Source organism: Anolis sagrei, chromosome X, assembly GCF_037176765.1.
Source record: "Anolis sagrei isolate rAnoSag1 chromosome X, rAnoSag1.mat, whole genome shotgun sequence".
Taxonomy (NCBI): Eukaryota; Metazoa; Chordata; class Lepidosauria; order Squamata; family Dactyloidae; genus Anolis; species Anolis sagrei.
The window spans coordinates 38,054,317-38,073,276 of NC_090034.1; the positions used below are offsets into that span (position 1 = coordinate 38,054,317).

Consider the following 18,960-nt stretch of genomic DNA (forward strand, 5'->3'; position numbering starts at 1 on the left):
AATTTTTAATTGTACAAAATACATAAGGTTGTGGGTGAACTACAGCTCACATCATGCCAGGTTAATCCCGAAAAACTCCATCAGTACTTAAAATTTGTTATATTAGGCAAGTTTTCTATAGATGCATCATCGGTGGGATTCAGTATGCTCTCTGGCTGTAGGGTAAACTACAACTCCCACTATGGTGAATCAGTCCTCTCAAACCTCTTCAGTAGCTTCAGTTGGCCATGGGAATTCTGTGTGCCTAGTTTGCACCAGGTCCATCATCGTTGAAGGTCACAGTTTCTCTGGTTGTGGGTGAACTACAACTTCCAGAAAGGAAGGCCAGTTCTCCCCAAACCCCTCCAGTAATCACATCTCACCATATCAGGTATGTGTGCCAAGTTTAGTCCAGATTTATTGGTGTTTGGGTTCACAGTTCTCTCTGGATGTAAGTGAACTACAACTCCCTCAAACCAAGGTGGATTTTCCCCAAAGAATTCCAGTAGTTTTTGCTGGTCATGTGGGCTCTGTGTGCCAAATTTGGTCCAATTCCATCTTTGGTGGAGTTCATGGGGCTCCTTAATTGCAGGTGAACTATAAATCCCAGTACTTCCAATTCCAAAGTGTCCAAGCCAATTCCCCTCCATACCCACTAGTATTCAAATTTGGGCATATCAGGTATGCATGCCATGTTTGGTCCAGATCCATCATTGTTTGGGTTCATAGTGAGCTCTGGATGTAGGTAAACTACGACTCCTCTAAATCCCTCCAAATACTTCCAGTATTTTCTGTTGGTCATGGGGGTTCTGTGTCCCAAGTTAGTTCCAGGTCCATCTTTGGTGGGGTTCAGAGTGCTCTTAGATTGCAGGTAAACTATACATGCCAGTACCTACAACTCATATAAATCATGGTGAATTCTCCCCAAACCTCTCTAGTATGTTCAGCTGCTGATCAATTCCTCGCTTTGCTGTGTAAAGAATAGGAAAGGGTTAAGGAAGAGGCAGTGGGTGTGGTCATGCAAATTCCACACCAATAGAGAGAGTCAGAAACAATGGGATGTCTGTGGTGGAGGAAATACATAAAATCTAGTGGCCTTTGGTGTCTCCTGAGTGGTGGGAGCTATAGCTATTTGTGGAAGTGGGAGCCTGTCTATGTAAGTGGACATCCCAGCCACACACACATACACATTTTCACTTTTATTATGTGTATAGATGTGACAGTTAAAAGCATTATAGAAACTATGCTATTGTGCATGTTGTGCATTGAAACATCCTGAAAAAAAACCCAGAATGCACAGCTAATTACATTAAAAAGTTGAATTCTGAAAACTGTTTCTTTTTCTCCCCCTCACAGTTTACAAATGAACTATCAGATGTATAACATGCAGTGCTGCAGAAAATATTTGGATACATCTGTTTATTAGAGGAACAAATCCAGTCTTTTCGATCTGATGTCACCTTTCTAAGACAAGAAAATCATCACTGGAACTGTTTGGTAAGTCAACAGTTTTAAATATTATTTTTTCAAATTTCCTTGCCTTGCTTGGAGAAAAATCAAATTTTAAAGCTATGTGAAAGCATTCTTCCTTAAATAATAATCATGCACCCTGCCATGACGTTTTACTTCGTTCCTGACATTTGTAGCGTTGCAGTAACTTAAAGTTTCAGTTGAGTATTTATTTATTTGTTTACAATATTTATATTCCTCCCTTCTCACCCCGGAGGGGACTCAGGGCGGATCACAGAACACATATACAGCAAACATTCAGTGCTGTTATACACAGACAAGACAGACAACAGTACAGATAGAGCAGTGTTTCTCAACCTTCCTAATGCCGCAACCCCTTAATATAGTTCTTCATGTTGTGGTGACTCCCAACCATAACATTATTTTTGTTGCTACTTCATAACTCTAATGTTGCTACTGATATGAATCTTAATGTAAATATCTGATATGTAGGATGTATTTTCATTCACTGGACCAAATTCGACACATACCCAATACGCCCACATTTGAATACTGATGGGGGGTGGGGGGGGGGGGCAGGTGATTGATTTTATCATTTGGGAGTTGTAGTTGCTGGGATTTAGAGTTCACCTACAATCAAAAAACATTCTGAACTCCACCAATGATGGAATTGAACCAAACTTGGCACACAGAACCCCCATGACTAACAGAAAATACTGGAAGGGTTTGGTGGGCATTGACCTTGAGTTTTGGAGTTGTACTTTACCTACAACCAGAGAACACTGTGGACTCAAACAATGTTGGATCTGGACCAAACTTGGCACGAATACTCAGTATGCCCAAATGCAAACACTGGTGGAGTTTGGGGAAAAAGAATTGCCATTTGGGAGTTGTAGTTGCTGGGATTTATAGTTCACCTCCAATCAAAGAGCATTCTGAACCCCACCAACAGTAGAATTGGGCCAAACTTCCCACACAGAACTCCTATGACCAACAGAAAATACTGTTTTCTCTGATGGTCTTTGGTGGCCCCCTGACACCCCCTCACAACCCCCCCCCCAGGGGTCCCGACCTCCAGGTTGAGAAACACTGAGATTGAGGTATATAGGCTTTTCCCATCTTTGGCATCTTGGAGGTTGTGCTCAATTCCAGCCACGAAGCGGGGGGCGGGGGGGGGGGGTTGCTGTCACTCCATCCTCCATGTTGAAGAGCCCTGTTCACAGACTTCCTCCTTTTTTTTAGATTGGCTTGCTAGCATTTTCTGGCATTTCCATATGTTGCCATTAAAATACCTTCCTGCTTAAGTGGTACCTGTTTATCTACTCATAGCTGTTTTCAATCTGCTAGCTGGGCAGTGAGCTGGGCTGAAGGTCGGGCACTCATCCCCAACCCGGGCTTCGAACTGCCAACCTTGCAGCTAGTGGTTAACCTGCTTTGATGAAGCCTGGCCCTTATCTTGACATACATATCTGCGTCCTCATCCAGAATCAAGTCCTGGATGATTACAGTTTTCTCATTCACAGACCTGCTGTTCAACAGCACCATCCTTAACCCAGAGGGACCGCCATCCTGGTTACCTAAATTCACTATGTCAGGAGACTGTTTTGGAAGTTGTTTTGGAACTACCAATTCTCTCTCACATTCCCTAGGCCAAATTAAAACATTTGATCTCATTTTCCCACATCTCCCTTTCCCCAATATTGTCTCTATAGAGCCCCCCCCCCCCCCCCCCGACCACTGGAGCTCCCCATATCCTCTATCTGATCTCTCTTCCTGTCCTTAGGCTGTGGTCCAGCATTCTGTAGGACTGAAGGATGGGGGAACAAAGGCTGTTGGGCTGGGGAATAGGAAATGGGGGTCTTTTGGACTGAGGGGTAAAGGGTAGGCAGTAGCAACGAAAATAATTATGAAGTAGCAACGAAAATAATTTTATCGTTGGGGATCACCACAACATGATGAACTGTATTAAGTGGTCACAGCATTAGGAAGGTTGAGAACAACTGATGTAGATGGATGCCAGCTTGTTTTCTGCAACTCCAGAAATTAAAACAAGAACCAGTAAATTTACATTTTCAGAAAAGAAATTCCACCTGAGATATAGAAAATAATAATAATTATTTATCGCAAGATTGGCTTGACCGCGGAATAGACTACCTTGAAGTGGAGTGGGCTCACCTTCTTTGGAATTTTTTAACCAGGTGTTTAATGGGCATCTTTCAGGAGTGCTTTAGGGTATTCCTGTATGGCAGAATGCAATTGGACTAGATTCTATGATTTCATAATTCGTTGTTAAATGTGTAATGCAATGTCTACTTGTCAATAGTAGAAAAATTTATATTTTCAAAAGAATTTGTTCAAAGGATCAAACTACTCCAGAAACAGGACAGAAATCCACCAATAGAAGAAAGTAAAACCAACAGATTTGTCCAATCAGAGAGAATCATCCAGACTTTGAGATTTCTCATCTTTTATGCTTGTAAGGCAGAGAAGGACAACATAGTCCTCTCCATGCAGCTGTGCTGGTTGAACTTTGCTTCGTCCAAAAAGCTTGCTTCCTTTGTTTTAAAGATTTTATCGAAATTTTGCAAATGGGTTTATGAATTCATGAATGGAGTGGGAAGAGCCTGAACTTCAAATAAAATTGCACAGAAACAAGCAAATTGGACATATTCACCCATCCTTGATCCTGCTTTATGGGCTACAAGCTACATGCTGAACACTCATCTTTTCCTTTGTTGGCTCTTTGCCAAGGAGAAAATAAAGCTGAATGAATGCATATTAAATAAGCCAGGCTTGAAATCGGAATCAGCAGTTTTCCGAGCTCCAGATGCAGCTCTGTGATCTGCTCAATAGGAATAGCTCCTTCCTTTTTCTATCAACTATAGCATTTTTTTCTGCCCAAAGTGCTATTTCTGCTTCTGCTATTTCCTTTTGAAAGAAGCTTGGCAAATAATACTTTTGGCTTGGTGTTTGTAGAAAAGAATATGACTATGTTGGGGAAAATTATTGTGCCCCTCAAGTCTCCTAAATGAACAAGTTGACTTATCTGAAATTTTGCATGCTCAGTTTTCCAGAAGTGAATACATCTTGTGCTTTGTGAATAAGGGTAGCCATGCTGAATAACCTTAAAATGTGCCACTTGTCAGTGATAAATGAGGACTGCTGTGCTGCTGAGTCCTTGCTTCTCATATGAGCACCACCAGAAGCCGGTAATGAAAGGAGAAACCTTTGCCTTGTCTGTGTGTGCATCGCTGCGTTTGATTGTAAGGCATTGAATGTTTGTCTATGTCTGGTGTAAATGCTGTAATCAGTTCTGAGTCCCTTAGGGAAGAAGGGCTGAACATAAATAAAGTGTATTATTATTATTATTATTATTATTATTATTATTATTATTATTATTATTTGAAACACAACAAGATTAGTACACAGGACAGCAAACAAGGTCACTATGCTGGCTGTTGTATTGGATCACACGCTGGACACTTCCCAATTGTCTAGGACTGTGTGATGTATTGGCAAATAATGTGTGCAGATCCAAGTAGGGTGGCCTTTTGCATAATGATGATGATGATGATGGTAACAACAATAATAATAACAACTGAAACCATTGCCTTGCATAATTGTATCTCTTTGTATACCACAAGAAAAGATTCTATTCTGAAGTATTTTTGGCTCTTCTCTGAAAGGTCATGCTTTTCTAAAAGTTATGATCTTCAAAATGTGCTTTTCCAAAAGCTTATAAATGCCATTTTCCAAAAGAAAATTGTATTGAATAGAGTGCATCAGATCTAGTTTCATAGATATGGTTCCCATGGTTTTCTGTGGGTGAGCTGATGAAAGGTAGATGCCATATGTTCTGTATCTCAAAAACTCAAGTGAATAGAGGAAAACTGATGCCATTTTTGGAATCAGCAGGTCAAATATACCCAGAAATAGATCTAACATTTGAGGCATCAAAATGTGAGGCTGGCTAGTGATTTAATGGGTTATTAATCACTACAGTATTTTGTTTAGAAAATACTTAATTCCTTAATTCCGGAGAAAGTTGGGACAGTGGTTCTCAACCTTTGGTCCTCCAGTGTTGCACTCCAGGCCTGGAAACATCTATGTCCACTGCACCACACAAGAGTCCAGGAATATAAGCAAACAGTTGATTGTAAAACACATAAAAACATATAAAAAAGCAGGAATAGAAATGTATATAATCCAAAAAGGTTTAGCAATAGGTGATAACCAAACAATAATCCAAATGTCTCATAAAGTTCCAGAGGTTATGAAGTCCAGGAACAGCCAGAAATCACAGGTACTGTATAAATCCATAAGCAAGAAGGTATAACAAGTAAAAACTTGAGCAGGATTACATGAACAGGAATATAGAAAACTTCCAGGATATATTAAATCCAAAACCAAGGCTTGACTTGAACCAGGAACAAGAGAACTCAGGTTTAGCTTCTCACTCTAATGCAGCGTTGCCTGAACCGCCCTTAAGGTAAACAACTTGTTGTTTAATAGACACCCATGAAAGCATTATGTCTCCCTTACATTTTCTCCACAACTTTCCCATGTAATCTTTCTGACTGAAGCAATCTATTTTCAGCTCTGATTTGTAAATGAAGACATTTGTTAATCTCTGTAGCTATATATGGTTTCTCCTGGAAACTTTCCTTATTACTCGTCTCTTCACTTGATTCCTTATCTGCTGTTGCTCCTTCTGGCTCCTCTGACTGGCCCTGAGGCCCTGCAGTTTCTGAACCAGTTTTCTCAAACAGAGAACCATCATTTCCCAAACCTGAATTTCCCAGATTTGAGGCACCATTGCTTTGTGCCACAGGAAAGCCCACAATCCTCTCTAAATAATAAATCATCAGTTAAACCATCAGCCTCTGGTTGATCTACAACATCCAGGTGTTTTCAACTTCAAAAAATCCCAGTCAGTTTACCAGTTGCTAGGAAGTGTGGGAGCTGAAGTTCAAAACACGTAGAAGACCAAAGGTTGAGAACCACTGGATAGGAGATTAAAAAGATAGTGATATGAAGGAGAAAAAGAATGTGAGATGGGGTAGAATTCTCCACCCCCTTTGGCAGAGGGTAGCATTGTAACTGCTTTGGTAAGTGACAGACCTGTCTCTGTCCTCCTAATTTAGTATTGCACCCATCCCTCTCTTTTGGTCAGATTGGATTGTGATCCCAGAGGTACTAAGGAGCCTTGTAAATGCGAGTCATAACAGTATGGCTGCCACTACTGTCAGTATTGATTTATCTTACTTCTGTTTCAATTGACATTTATTCTTTACTAGTAGTAATACATTATAATAAACATGATTCTAATCTGTGGCATGGGCATGCATGTAGCCATTCCATTCTTAACCAGACAGTATCCAGCATAAGATAACCTGAATAATTTAATCTCAGTGAAAGGAGACCTGAGAAACAAGTCTTCTCAAGTTTTCCATGTGGGTTGACCTTCCTCTGTTTTGGTAGTAGCAAAAGCTCTTTTCTGTCAACAGTCTCAGAAGGGCTTTGTAATGACAGTGTCAGATATACACTGTTACATTTTTTTTTGTTGTCTCTCAATAATATTCTGTTCCATTGGTGTCTGCTAGTTGCATTCACACAGATGACAATTGTTTAGATTACTAGTCCTTTACCCCATTGCGAAACTCCTATATACAACAGGAGGAAAAGATCCCTTTCTTTTACAAGTTCTCTGTCATTGAACATGCAGACCAAATAACTATCTACTCCAACATTCCTGTTCTGATCACGACCAGCCAGATACATCATGGAGATGAAGGCTATGAGCATTTGGAGGCATATTGCTTCTGAAATTAGCATTTTTGTATCACTACCATGGCTAATCCAGAATATTATTTTTGGAAAGTTATTTATTTATTTATCGTGTCAGAAGTGAATTGAGAATACAGTTATAATGTATAGAAAAACCACAAACAAAGTTAAAAACTTGGCATTATGCTAAATTTCCTTTGACCAGAAGCTGTCCACTTGGACTGCCTCTGGTGTCGCTGTAAGGAGGTGCATGTGGTGGGGCTCAGACCGCATTGTAGTGTGCTCTGTGGTTTGCTCTTCTCCACACTTACATGTCATGGACTCCACTTTGTAGCTTCATTTCTTAAGGTTAGCTCTGCATCTCATGGTGCCAGTTCACGGCCTGTTCAGCTGTTTCCAAGTTGCCCAGTCTTCTGTGTGTCCAGGAGGGAGTCTCTCATCTGGTATCAGTCACTGCTTGAGGTTCTGGAGTTTAACCTGCCACTTTTGGACTCCCGCTTGCTGAGGTGTTCCTGTGAATATCTCTGTAGATCTTAGGAAGTTATTTTTTTTATTGAAGGCATTGGCGTGCTGGCTGATATCCGAACAGAGGATGGGCCGGAGATGTCAATGCCTTGGTTCTTTCATTACTGGCTGCTATTTCCCAACAGATGTCAAGTGGTGCAGTCCCGGCTAAACAGTATAATTTCTTCAGAGGTGTGGGGTGTAGACATCCTGTGATAATGCGGCATGCTTCATTAAGAGCCACATTTACTGTTTGAATGTGGTGAGATGTATTCTACACTGAACACACGTACTCAGCAGCAGAGTAGCAAAAGGCCTGATCCATTTTTTGGGAGCCTTCCAAAATTGGGGTGCTGAAAGATCTGTTTTCTTCTGGCCCATTATGGGGGGGGGGGGCTTCCCAGGCTCCCCTTCCCATCATTTTAGACATTTAAGGTTTTTTACTCTAGAAGAGAGGTTCTCAGCTGCAGACAGACGCGCGCTTTAAGGAGGCTTTTTACCTGTTTCTACTCTAGAGGAGAGGTGCTCAGCTGCAGGCAGTTGTGCGCACTTTCTGAGCCTGCCCACCACTCCCTCTCTCTCTTTCCAAGGCAAGGAGGCAAGTTCTGACCTTCTTACTCTAGAGGAGGCACTCGGCTGCAGGCAAGCATGCACGCTGGGCCTGCATGCCACACATGCACTCTCCAAGGCAAGGAGGTATGGAGCCCCACGTGCTCACGAAAGCAGAGGGAAAGCTGGTGATCAACTCCCACATGCTTTTGAGTTGAGCGGGTTTTTGTGCTAGGGGCCGCCTTCCCGTTACGTGCTCCCAAAGGTGTCAAAGGTGCCAAAGGTACCGAAGGAAATGGGATCTGCTCACAACCCTAATGCCGAGACACTGTCACTGATATTACGGGAGGTAAAACAACTAGCCTGGGGGATTCTGGGAGGTGATGCTCCAAAAAAGAAACTTTCATAAACTTTGAAAACATCCTTTGTTGTCTCCAATGCCCATTTTGGAACATTGGAGCTCAAGTCTAGCAGGTGTCACATAGTGGAGGGCCTTAATCCTTTGTTATCTGCAATTTGCTCCCTCTATTCCAAAGAGGAATGGAATAGCAGGTGACAGACATGCATATGATACTTCACAAGCCTTTTACTGTGCCTTGTCAGTAGTTTTCAGATGTTCCCTAGAGACAATAAGAGAACCAGACTAAATAGACATAGAGCCCCTGCAGTGGTGGAGTTGCATGCTTCTGTGTGACAAGAGGATTTGCTGATGGCAAAAATGTTGCTGATTGTTTTGAACTCTGGGAAATTTACTTTTGGTAAATAAATCACCCACACTGATTACACTATGTAGCAAAATTTGAAACATTTTGTGTTCCTGGTTTGAAAGTGTTATTTCCTGTTTAATTGTGTGCTACATACATTGAAAGTCATTGTTATACTTCAGAAACTTTGTTTCTGTGGCTGCCACAAACTGTGTTGAATTGGTTGTGATGAAGGGTTAGAAGGCAGGATCATCAAGTTTGCAGACGACACCAAATTGGGAGGGATAGCCAATACTCCAGAGGACAGGAGCAGGATTCAAAACGATCTTGACAGATTAGAGAGATGGGCCAAAATTAACAAAACGAAGTTCAACAGTGACAAATGCAAGATACTCCACTTTGGCAGGAAAGACGAAATGCAAAGATACAGAATGGGGGACAATGCCTGGCTCGAGAGCAGTACGTGTGAAAAAGATCTTGGAGTCCTTGTGGACAACAAGTTAAACATGAGCCAACAATGTGATGTGGCGGCAAAAAAAGCCAATGGGATTTTGGCCTGCATCAATAGGAGCATAGTGTCTAGATCTAAGGAAGTAATGCTACCCCGCTATTCCGCTTTGGTTAGACCACACCTGGAATATTGTGTCCAATTCTGGGCCCCACAATTGAAGAGAGATATTGACAAGCTGGAATGTGTCCAGAGGAGAGCGACTAAAATGATAAAAGGTCTGGAGAACAAGCCCTATGAGGAACGGCTTAAGGAGCTGGGCATGTTTAGCCTGAAGAAGAGAAGGCTGAGAGGGGATATGATAGCCATGTATAAATATGTGAGAGGAAGCCACAGGGAGGAGGGAGCAAGCTTGTTTTCTGCTTCCTTGGAGACTAGGACGCGGAACAATGGCTTCAAACTACAAGAGAGGAGATTCCATCTGAACATGAGGAAGAACTTCCTGACTGAGAGCTGTTCAGCAGTGGAACTCTCTGCCCCAGAGTGTGGTGGAGGCTCCTTCTTTGGAAACTTTTAAACAGAGGCTGGATGGCCATCTGTTGGGGGTTATTTAAATGCCATATTCCTGCTTCTTGGCAGGGGGTTGGACTGGATGGCCCATGAGGTCTCTTCCAACTCTTAGATTCTATGATTCTATGGTTGAGATTCCATAAGACATTCAGTTTATTTTTTGTGTCAGGAGTGACTTGAGAAACTGCAAGTCGCTTTTGGTGTGAGAGAATTGGCCGCTTGCAAGAATGTTGCCCAGGGGACGCCCAGATGCTTTGATGTTTTACCATCCTTGTGGGAGCCTTCTCTCATGTCTCCACATGGGGATCTGGAGCTGATAGAGGGAGCTCATCCACGCTTTCCCCCAGATTCGAATCTGCAACCTGTCGGTCTTCAGTCCTGCCGACACAAGAGTTTAACCCATTGTACCACCGGGGGCTCCTGAGATATTCATTAGAAATCTAGAGCAAAATCTGCTTCAGGTTGTCCCTCCTGCAGAAACAAAGTTTTGGCAGTTTAATAACTTTTTCCCATGTTTTAATGATAGGAGCCCCTGGTGGCGCAGTGGGTTAAACCGCTGGGCTGCTAAACTTGTTGACCAAAAGATCACAGGTTCAAATCCGAGGAGCGGTGTGAGCTTCTGCTGTCAGCCCTAGCTTCTGTCAACCTAGCAGTTTGAAAACATGCCAATGTGAGTAGATCAATAGGTACCACTCTGGTGGGAAGGTAACGGTGCTCCATGCGGTCATGCTGGCCACATGACCTTGGAGGTGACTACAGACAATGCTGGCTCTTTGGCTTAGAAATGGAGATGAGCACCAACCCCCAGAATCAGACATGACTGGACTTAATGTCAGGGGAAAACCTTTACCTTAATGATAGAACCAATCCGGAAATGACATTTATAACCCAGGAAAAAAATTGTGTTGCATAGTGTTATTGTAAAGATCTGAAAAACCTGTACCACTTTACCTTTTCCCTTTGAAAATATAGGACCAGGGTTCATGATTTGCATCTTCCTGGATCTTATTACATTCTGTCTCACTACCATAATTATATGAATATGCTTTTAAACTCAGCCCTTAATGCAACTCAGTGCTGCATTGAATGATGTGGGTTTATGTCCACAAAAACTCAGTGTATTTTCCCCTCCCCCTTTTTGTTTGTACTACTACTTACATAATTCCTTGCAATCTTAAACATCTGACATCTAAAACCAGAGCTTGGAGACACAACTCCTAGAATCTTCCAGTTAGCATGGTCAGTACTGATCTGGGAATACTGGGAGTTGTAGCCTCAAGAAGCAATCTTTCCAAGCTCTGAGATAAAGTGTAGAGCTTCTCCACAGGGAGCTCTGATCTGAGACATGTGGAAACTTATGTGTTGCTACTCAAGCATCCATGTTTAACTTCCTGCCTCAGTAAACTAAAAAGAAGTTGTAATTGCAATGGGTGGTCTGTTTTTCAGGGTCAGAAAGGCGGAGGATGACAGCTTTCCCTTTCCAGTTGCCTTATTATGGAGAAACCTTTTCAGAGAAAATCAGTGAGATTGAAAATTAGTGAAAAAGTCACTTGGACAAACAGTCTTGGTAGGCTAACGTCCTATCTGTCTTCGGTCATTAAGCATGTAACATCAACAGATCTATCCCCACCTTTTACAGTAACAGCCCATTAGTTACTTGGCAACTGTGGCATTTATCACTGCCTGCAGCTGATGGTGAATGGGAGTATTAAGTTGAAATGCAAACTGAATTGTTCTGTGTTTGCAACAGATGCTGATAAAAGTATTTGTTATGGCGTATGTGTCACTTTCATCACTGGTAGTAACCAGGATTCATTAGGCAGAGTGGGGCAATAATATCGTGTGGCAGATGTTGGTAGGCATTAGCAAGGTGTAGAAGAGCGAGCTCAGTGCCTTGCAACCTGCTAGGCTGCTACTTTGCATGTTTGGCATGGGCTTCCTTCCCACAGAGATGCTGTGGCCCTTCAGATGTGGCTGGACTGCAACTCTCATTCGCTCTTGCTAGCACAAATAATGGTAAAGGGTTATAGGAGTTGCAATCCAACAATATCTGGGGGCAGTATGTAGTCTCTTCTCAGCTAATCTGAATGACTTGTACAGCTGAGACATCTCTTTTCACTGGTCCACAGAACTCTTCCTTGGCCTGCTCCAAGGAACTCACTTGCTTTTGTGTTGTTGAAGGCTTTCATGACCAGAATCACTGGATTGCTGTGAGTTTTCCGGTCTGTATGGCGCAGTTAGTTAGTAGCCAGCTGCATTAAATCACTACTGACTGAGAGGTCATGACTTCGAAGCCAACCCAGGTCAGAGTGAGTTCCTCACCATTAATAGTCTAGCTTGCTGTTGACCTATATAGCCTGAAAGACAGTTGCATCTGTCAAGTAGGAAATTTAGATACCGCTTTATGCGGGGAAGCTAATTTAACTAATTTACAACACTAAAAAAAAACTTCCAGCAGTGTGCATAAGAATGAGGAAGTACTCCATCAAGAACTTGGTATCACAAGTGGCCGGTGAAGCGACAGCTCCCCCTGTGGCCGGAATCGAGCATACCCTCATGAAGCCGGAAAGCTGGAATGTTAAATGGCCTCTGTGTTTGTCTATATGTGTTGTATGTCTTTGGCATTTAATGTTTGCCATGTATGTGTGCATTGTAATCCACATTGAGTCCCCTGTGAGGTGAGAAGGGAAGAATATAAATAAATAAATAAATAAATAAATAAGGCAATGTTCCAGAAGCATTCTCTCCTACGTTAGAAGAGAATGCTTCTGGAACATTTGGGCCATACAGCCCCCAAAACTCATAGCAACCTACTCACTTGTACTTGTTCAGTAGCTGAGTAGTAATAGCTCCTTCCATGGATGCTGTTTCAGAGCTTAGCTTGCTGGGCTCTACTGGAGCCTTCCAACCACATTCCTCATCCAAGCTGTTAATGGCGTCACAAGAGCTACACAGTTTCATTTAAAGGGAAAAGAGTGTCAGTCTAGCAAGAAGATCACATCTTTCCAGTGACCCCTTACATAATTTTCTGAGAGACTGACCCATATCTTCCTGAGATGTGACTAATAAATTGTGCAAATCACAATTTTTTATTTATTTATTTACTTATTTATTTAGAACTTTATTTATTTAGGGACTCAGGCCGGTTTACAACAAGGGGGTTCATACACAATAGTTTAAAAACATCACATCAATAATACACTAATATAAATACATTAAAGTACTATCATATAATTATATAAAGCCAAGTCGTTAGCATAAAAATCATTATTCATCCCCATCCGTCCGTGTGGTCAAAAGCCATTGCCTCACTTATCAAATGCCAGATTCCAAAGTCAGGTTTTCACCAACTTTCTAAAGGTCAGGAGGGAAGGGGCAGTTCTAATCTCCAATGGGAGAGAGATCCAGTCGAGGGGCCACCACCGAGAAGGCCCTGTCCCTCGTCCCCACCAGACGCGATTGCAAAGATGGTGGGACCGAGAGCAGGCCCCCTCCAGAAGATCTTAACAACCTTGATGGTTCATAGGGGAGAATCCGTTCGGACAGGTTAACTGGGCTGGAGTCGTTTAGGGATTTATAGGTCAACACCAGCACTTTGAATTGTGCTCAGAAGCTAATTGGCAGCCAGTGGAGCTGGCGCAACAGAGGAGTAGTATGCTCCCTATACCCCGCTCCTGTTAGTAATCTGGCTGCCGCTCGTTGGACTAATTGCAGCTTCCGGGCAGTCTTCAGAGGCAACCCCATGTAGAGAGCATTGCAGTAGTCTATACGGGATGTAACCAGAGCATGGACCACCGTGGCCAAGTCAGACTTCCCAAGGTACGGGCGCAGCTGGCGCACATGTTTTAATTGTGCAAAAGCTCCCCTGACCACCGCTGAGACCTGGGGTTCCAGGCTCAGCGATGAGTCCAGGATCACTCCCAAGCTGCGAACCTGCACCTTCAGGGGGAGTGTAACCCCATCAAGCACAGGCTGTAACCCTATGCCCTGTTCAGCCTTTCGACTGACCAGGACTACCTCTGTCTTGTCTGGATTTAGTTTCAATCTGTTGGCCCTCATCCAGTCCGTTACAGCACCGTTACAGCATCCAGTCCGTTACAGTTGGCCCTCATCCAGTCCGTTACAGCCAAGCACCGGTTCAGGACTTGAACAGCCTCCTTAGTAGCAGGTGGAAAGGAGTAACAGAGTTGAACATCATCTGCATACAGATGGCACTGAACCCCAAAACTCCGGATGATCTCTCCCAACGGCTTCATGTATATGTTAAACAACATAGGGGACAGTACTGAACCCTGTGGGACTCCACAGTACAATGGCCGTGGGGTCGAGCAGGAGTCCCCTAGCAACACCTTCTGGGAACGGCCCTCAAGGAAGGACTGGAGCCACTGCAAAGCAGTACCCCCAAGGCCCATTCCTGCGAGCGTCCCAGAAGGATACCATGGTCGACGGTATCGAAGGCTGATGAGAGGTCCAGCAGAACCAAGGAAGATCCCAGTTCTTTGAATACCTTACATAGATAGCGATGGCATAATTCACCCAGAAGAAAAGAAATGATCTGGATACTTGGGGAAGCCCTAAGGTTTCATTGGAGGGAACCACCATTCAAATAGCCCAGTGAAGGCTCAGGGCAGTATTCAGTACTGGACCTTTGCTGGTGGAAGAGTGGACTCTAGTGGAAATAGGAGTTCTGCTAGAGGCATGGGGTCGGCAGAGTGTGGAGGTTTCACCTATACACAACTTCAAAAGGTGAATAACCCATGATTCCTGTACAAAGTTGTTTTAGGCCATTTCAACAAATGGCAGAAACTCAGCCCAATCATCATGTTGGAAATTAACATAATACCATAAGTATTATTGTAAAAAAATGGTTAACCCCTTTAGTCTGTCCGTCGGTTTGAGGGCAGTAGGCAGTTCTTAGGTTTTGTTTGGCACCTATAGCAACCATAAAAACGCCTTCCAAAATTTAGCAACAAAAGTGGTGCCTTGCTTGGTTACTATCTTTGAGGGATACCCATAGGCCCTATAACGATCTTGAATAAACATTTTGGCCAATTGTTGTGCTCTAGGTTGAGCTTTACATGGGATGAAATGTGCTTGTTCAGAAAACAAATCTATGATGGCCTAAATTACTTTTTCCATTGCTTGGGGGAAGATCAACAACAAATCCATAGCTATATGATCCCAAGTGGCTTTTTTGGGACTGTGACAGACAGAACAAAACTGGGAGTTTGCCCATTTTCCTTTTTGACATACAGGGCATTGGGAAACATAGTCCTTAATGTCTCCACAGAGATAAAGCCACCAATAAAGTATTTTTACAAAATGCAGAATTTCCACAACATTAGAATGCCCTTCTATTTTATTTTCATGACACTGTTGTAACCCCCCCCCCTCCCCACCAGCTTTCCAGGAACATATATCTTGTCCCCCTTCAACCATGTTTCATCTCCACCGATTCCCTTTTGTGTTCCCGAAGCCATGTCTCATTGTCCTTTTTGTTATTGATGTTTGCCTTTTTTTTGATTAATTTTTATTCAAAGAGACAAACATACTACCATACAAACAAAGACGTATGAACAAATTACACCAAATGCACAAAACGAGCATTTTTTTTCTTAATATAAAACACTATCTTTTGGGATTTATCAAAAACAAGTCATGCCAGACTAATCTGATCTCTTTTTTCGATAGGGTTACAAGTTGGGTAGATACAGGGAACGCCGTGGATAGAGCATATCTGGATTTCAGGAAGGCCTTCCTTTGACAAGGTCCCCCATGACCTTCTGGCAAATGAACTAGTCCAATGTGGGATAGGCAAAACTACAGTGAGATGGATCTGTAATTGGTTAAGTGAACGAAACCAGAGGGTGATTCTCCCCAATGCTTCCTCTTCATCCTGGAAAGAAGTGACGAGTGGAGAGCCATTTCAGGGTTCCGTCCTAAGCCCGGTTCTTTTCAACATCTTTATTAACAACTTAGATGAAGGCTTAGAAGGCCTGATAACCAAGTTTGCAGATTTGGGAGGGAGAGCCAATACTCCAGAAGACAGGAGCAGAATTCAAAACGATCTGAACAGATTAGAGACATGATTGGCTAATACTAACAAAATGAAGTTCAACAGGGACAAATGCAAGATGCTCTCCTTCCTTCCTTCCTCTCTCTCCTCCCCCTCCCCTCCCCTCCCCTCTCTTTTTCCTACATTTATTTATTTCTCCCTTTCTCCCTCCCTCCTTTCTTTCCTACCTGTCTTCCTCCCTCTTTCCTTTCCCTTTCTTTCTTTTCTCCCTCTCTCCTTCCCTTTCTTCTATCTCGCTTTCTTTTCTTTTTCTTCTTTCTCCCTTTCTCGCTCCCTTCCTCCTTCCCTCTCTTCCTCCTTCCCTCTCTTCCTCCTTCCCTCCCACTCTTTCTTTATTTTTCTCCTTCCTTCCTTCCTTCCTTCCTTCCTTCCTTCCTTCCTTCCTTCCTTCTTTTTCCTATTTGACCAGGAAGGCAGCTGAGGCCCCGATCTGCAGGAGGCAGCCTAGTCTCCTCACACATGGCAATGCTTTTCGGGTGCCAGTCAGAAGGCACAAACTTCATCACGCTCGCCTCCTGAGCCCACTAGCTTTTCCATGAAGTTGCCACTGGCAGAAATAAATCTTGGGCTAAAAAGTTATTGTTTCAATCTAGAAAAAAAACTCCACAGGCAGCAAAAGAAACAATGTGTATAAACTATTTCAAAAATCATGAGCATTTTGTCTCACGTAGTGATATATGTGTTTCCTAACTGGTATATCACCCACCTCCATCAGCCCCACGCTTTATTAAAATTTCAGTTGCCTCTCCAGTTAAGGCACTTCATCATTTTGAAAGTCATTGTAGCAGTTAATAATTGAAGGCAATTAAAATGTGTGTTGAAAGTCATGTAATTTTGATAGACTGGTTTTGACAGACTAACAGATGCTTCTTAGGTTGTCTTTGGGACCCACCAGGAGGCTGCAGAGTGAAGGTTTTTGTGTTTTTTGGAGTTTTTGCAAGCAAACTTTTTCTACTAAGCTGTTTTTCAGTCTAGTTTCTTTACTTTTGGTAAAGGAAGTGTTTCAGAGATGCTTATATTTATATGTAAATCAATCACACCAAATTAGCCAGTACTTTGCTATTTCAATACATGTCTGTTTTGGTTTTTTTGTCGGGGCGGGGGCAGAAGAGACTTTATGTTAAATTTAAATTTATTATTTATTTATTTTACGATATTTTTATCCCTCCCTTCTCAGGCCCGAAAACCACTCAAGGCGGCTTACAGATTGGCAGCCGTTCGATGCCATAAAAGTCCATAACATACAGTTAAAACATTTTAAACAACATTATAAAACAATATAAAAACCATTAAAATATATAGTAACCAATGTCTTCCTGTTAATCTCATTTTCCAGTACCATTGTTTAGGCCATTCCATGTTTCAAACTTACATAATTGTGTTTTTGTCTATTGCACTGCATTTCCAAATGCTTGTTGAAAGAGTCAGATTTGTAATTTATTTTGGAAGGTGAGGAGGGAGGGGGCCAATCTAATATCATAGAATCATAGAATCAAAGAGTTGGAAGAGACCTCATGGGCCATCCAGTCCAACCCCCTGCCAAGAAGCAGGAATATTGCATTCAAATCACCCCTGACAGATGGCCATCCAGCCTCTGCTTAAAAGCTTCCAAAGAAGGAGCCTCCACCACACTCCGGGGCAGAGAGTTCCACTGCTGAACGGCTCTCACAGTCAGGAAGTTCTTCCTAATGTTCAGATGGAATCTCCTCTCTTGTAGTTTGAAGCCATTGTTCCGCGTCCTAGTCTCCAAGGAAGCAGAAAACAAGCTTGCTCCCTCCTTCCTGTGGCTTCCTCTCACATATTTATACATGGCTATCATATCTCCTCTCAGCCTTCTCTTCTTCAGGCTAAACATGCCCAGTTCCCTAAGCCGCTCCTCATAGGGCTTGTTCTCCAGACCCTTGGTCATTTTAGTCGCCCTCCTCTGGACACATTCCAGCTTGTCAATATCTCTCTTGAATTGTGGTGCCCAGAATTGGACACAATATTCCAGATGTGGTCTAACCAAAGCAGAATAGAGGGGTAGCATTACTTCCTTAGATCTAGACACTATGCTCCTATTGATGCAGGCCAAAATCCCATTGGCTTTTTTTGCCGCCACATCACATTGTTGGCTCATGTTTAACTTGTTGTCCACGAGGACTCCAAGATCTTTTTCACACGTACTGCTCTCGAGCCAGGCATTGTCCCCCATTCTGTATCTTTGCATTTCATTTTTTCTGCCAAAGTGGAGTATCTTGCATTTGTCACTGTTGAACTTCATTTTGTTAGTTTTGGCCCATCTCTCTAATCTGTCAAGATGGTTTTGAATCCTGCTCCTGTCCTCTGGAGTATTGGCTATCCCTCCCAATTTGGTGTCGTCTGCAAACTTGATGATCATGCCTTCTAACTCTTCATCTAAGTCATTAATAAAGATGTTGAACAGGACCGGGCCCAGGACGGAACCCTGCGGCACTCCGCTCGTCACTTCTTTCCAAGATGAAGAGGAAGCATTAGTGAGCACTCTCTGTGTTCGTCCACTTAACCAATTACAGATCCACCTCACCGTAGTCTTGCCTAGCCCACATTGGACTAGTTTCCTTGCCAGAAGGTCATGGGGGACCTTGTCGAAGGCCTTACTGAAATCCAGGTACGCTACATCCACGGCATTCCCCGCATCTACCCAGCTTGTAGCTCTATCGAAGAAAGAGATCAGATTAGTCTGGCATGACTTGTTTTTGATAAATCCATGTTGACTATTAACGATGACTACATTTGTTTCTAAGTGTTTGCAGACCGCTTCCTTAACAATCTTTTCCAGAATCTTGCCCGGTATCGACGTGAGGCTGACCGGACGGTAGTTGTTTGGTTCATCCTTTTTTCCCTTCTTGAAG

The 18,960-nt window shown here is 42.8% G+C and overlaps 1 protein-coding gene across 2 annotated transcripts in view; it reads left to right on the plus strand.

Annotated features, from left to right (window-relative positions):
* Nucleotides 1-1,363: 1,363 nt before the first annotated feature.
* RIMBP2 (RIMS binding protein 2) overlaps nucleotides 1,364-18,960 on the plus strand; it is a 155,059-nt gene continuing 137,462 nt past the window's right edge. For both annotated transcript variants that reach the window (XM_060785618.2, XM_060785626.2), the window contains exon 1: nucleotides 1,364-1,476. The gene's annotated coding sequence lies outside the window, so the exon portion shown is untranslated. The remainder of the gene's footprint in view (nucleotides 1,477-18,960) is intronic.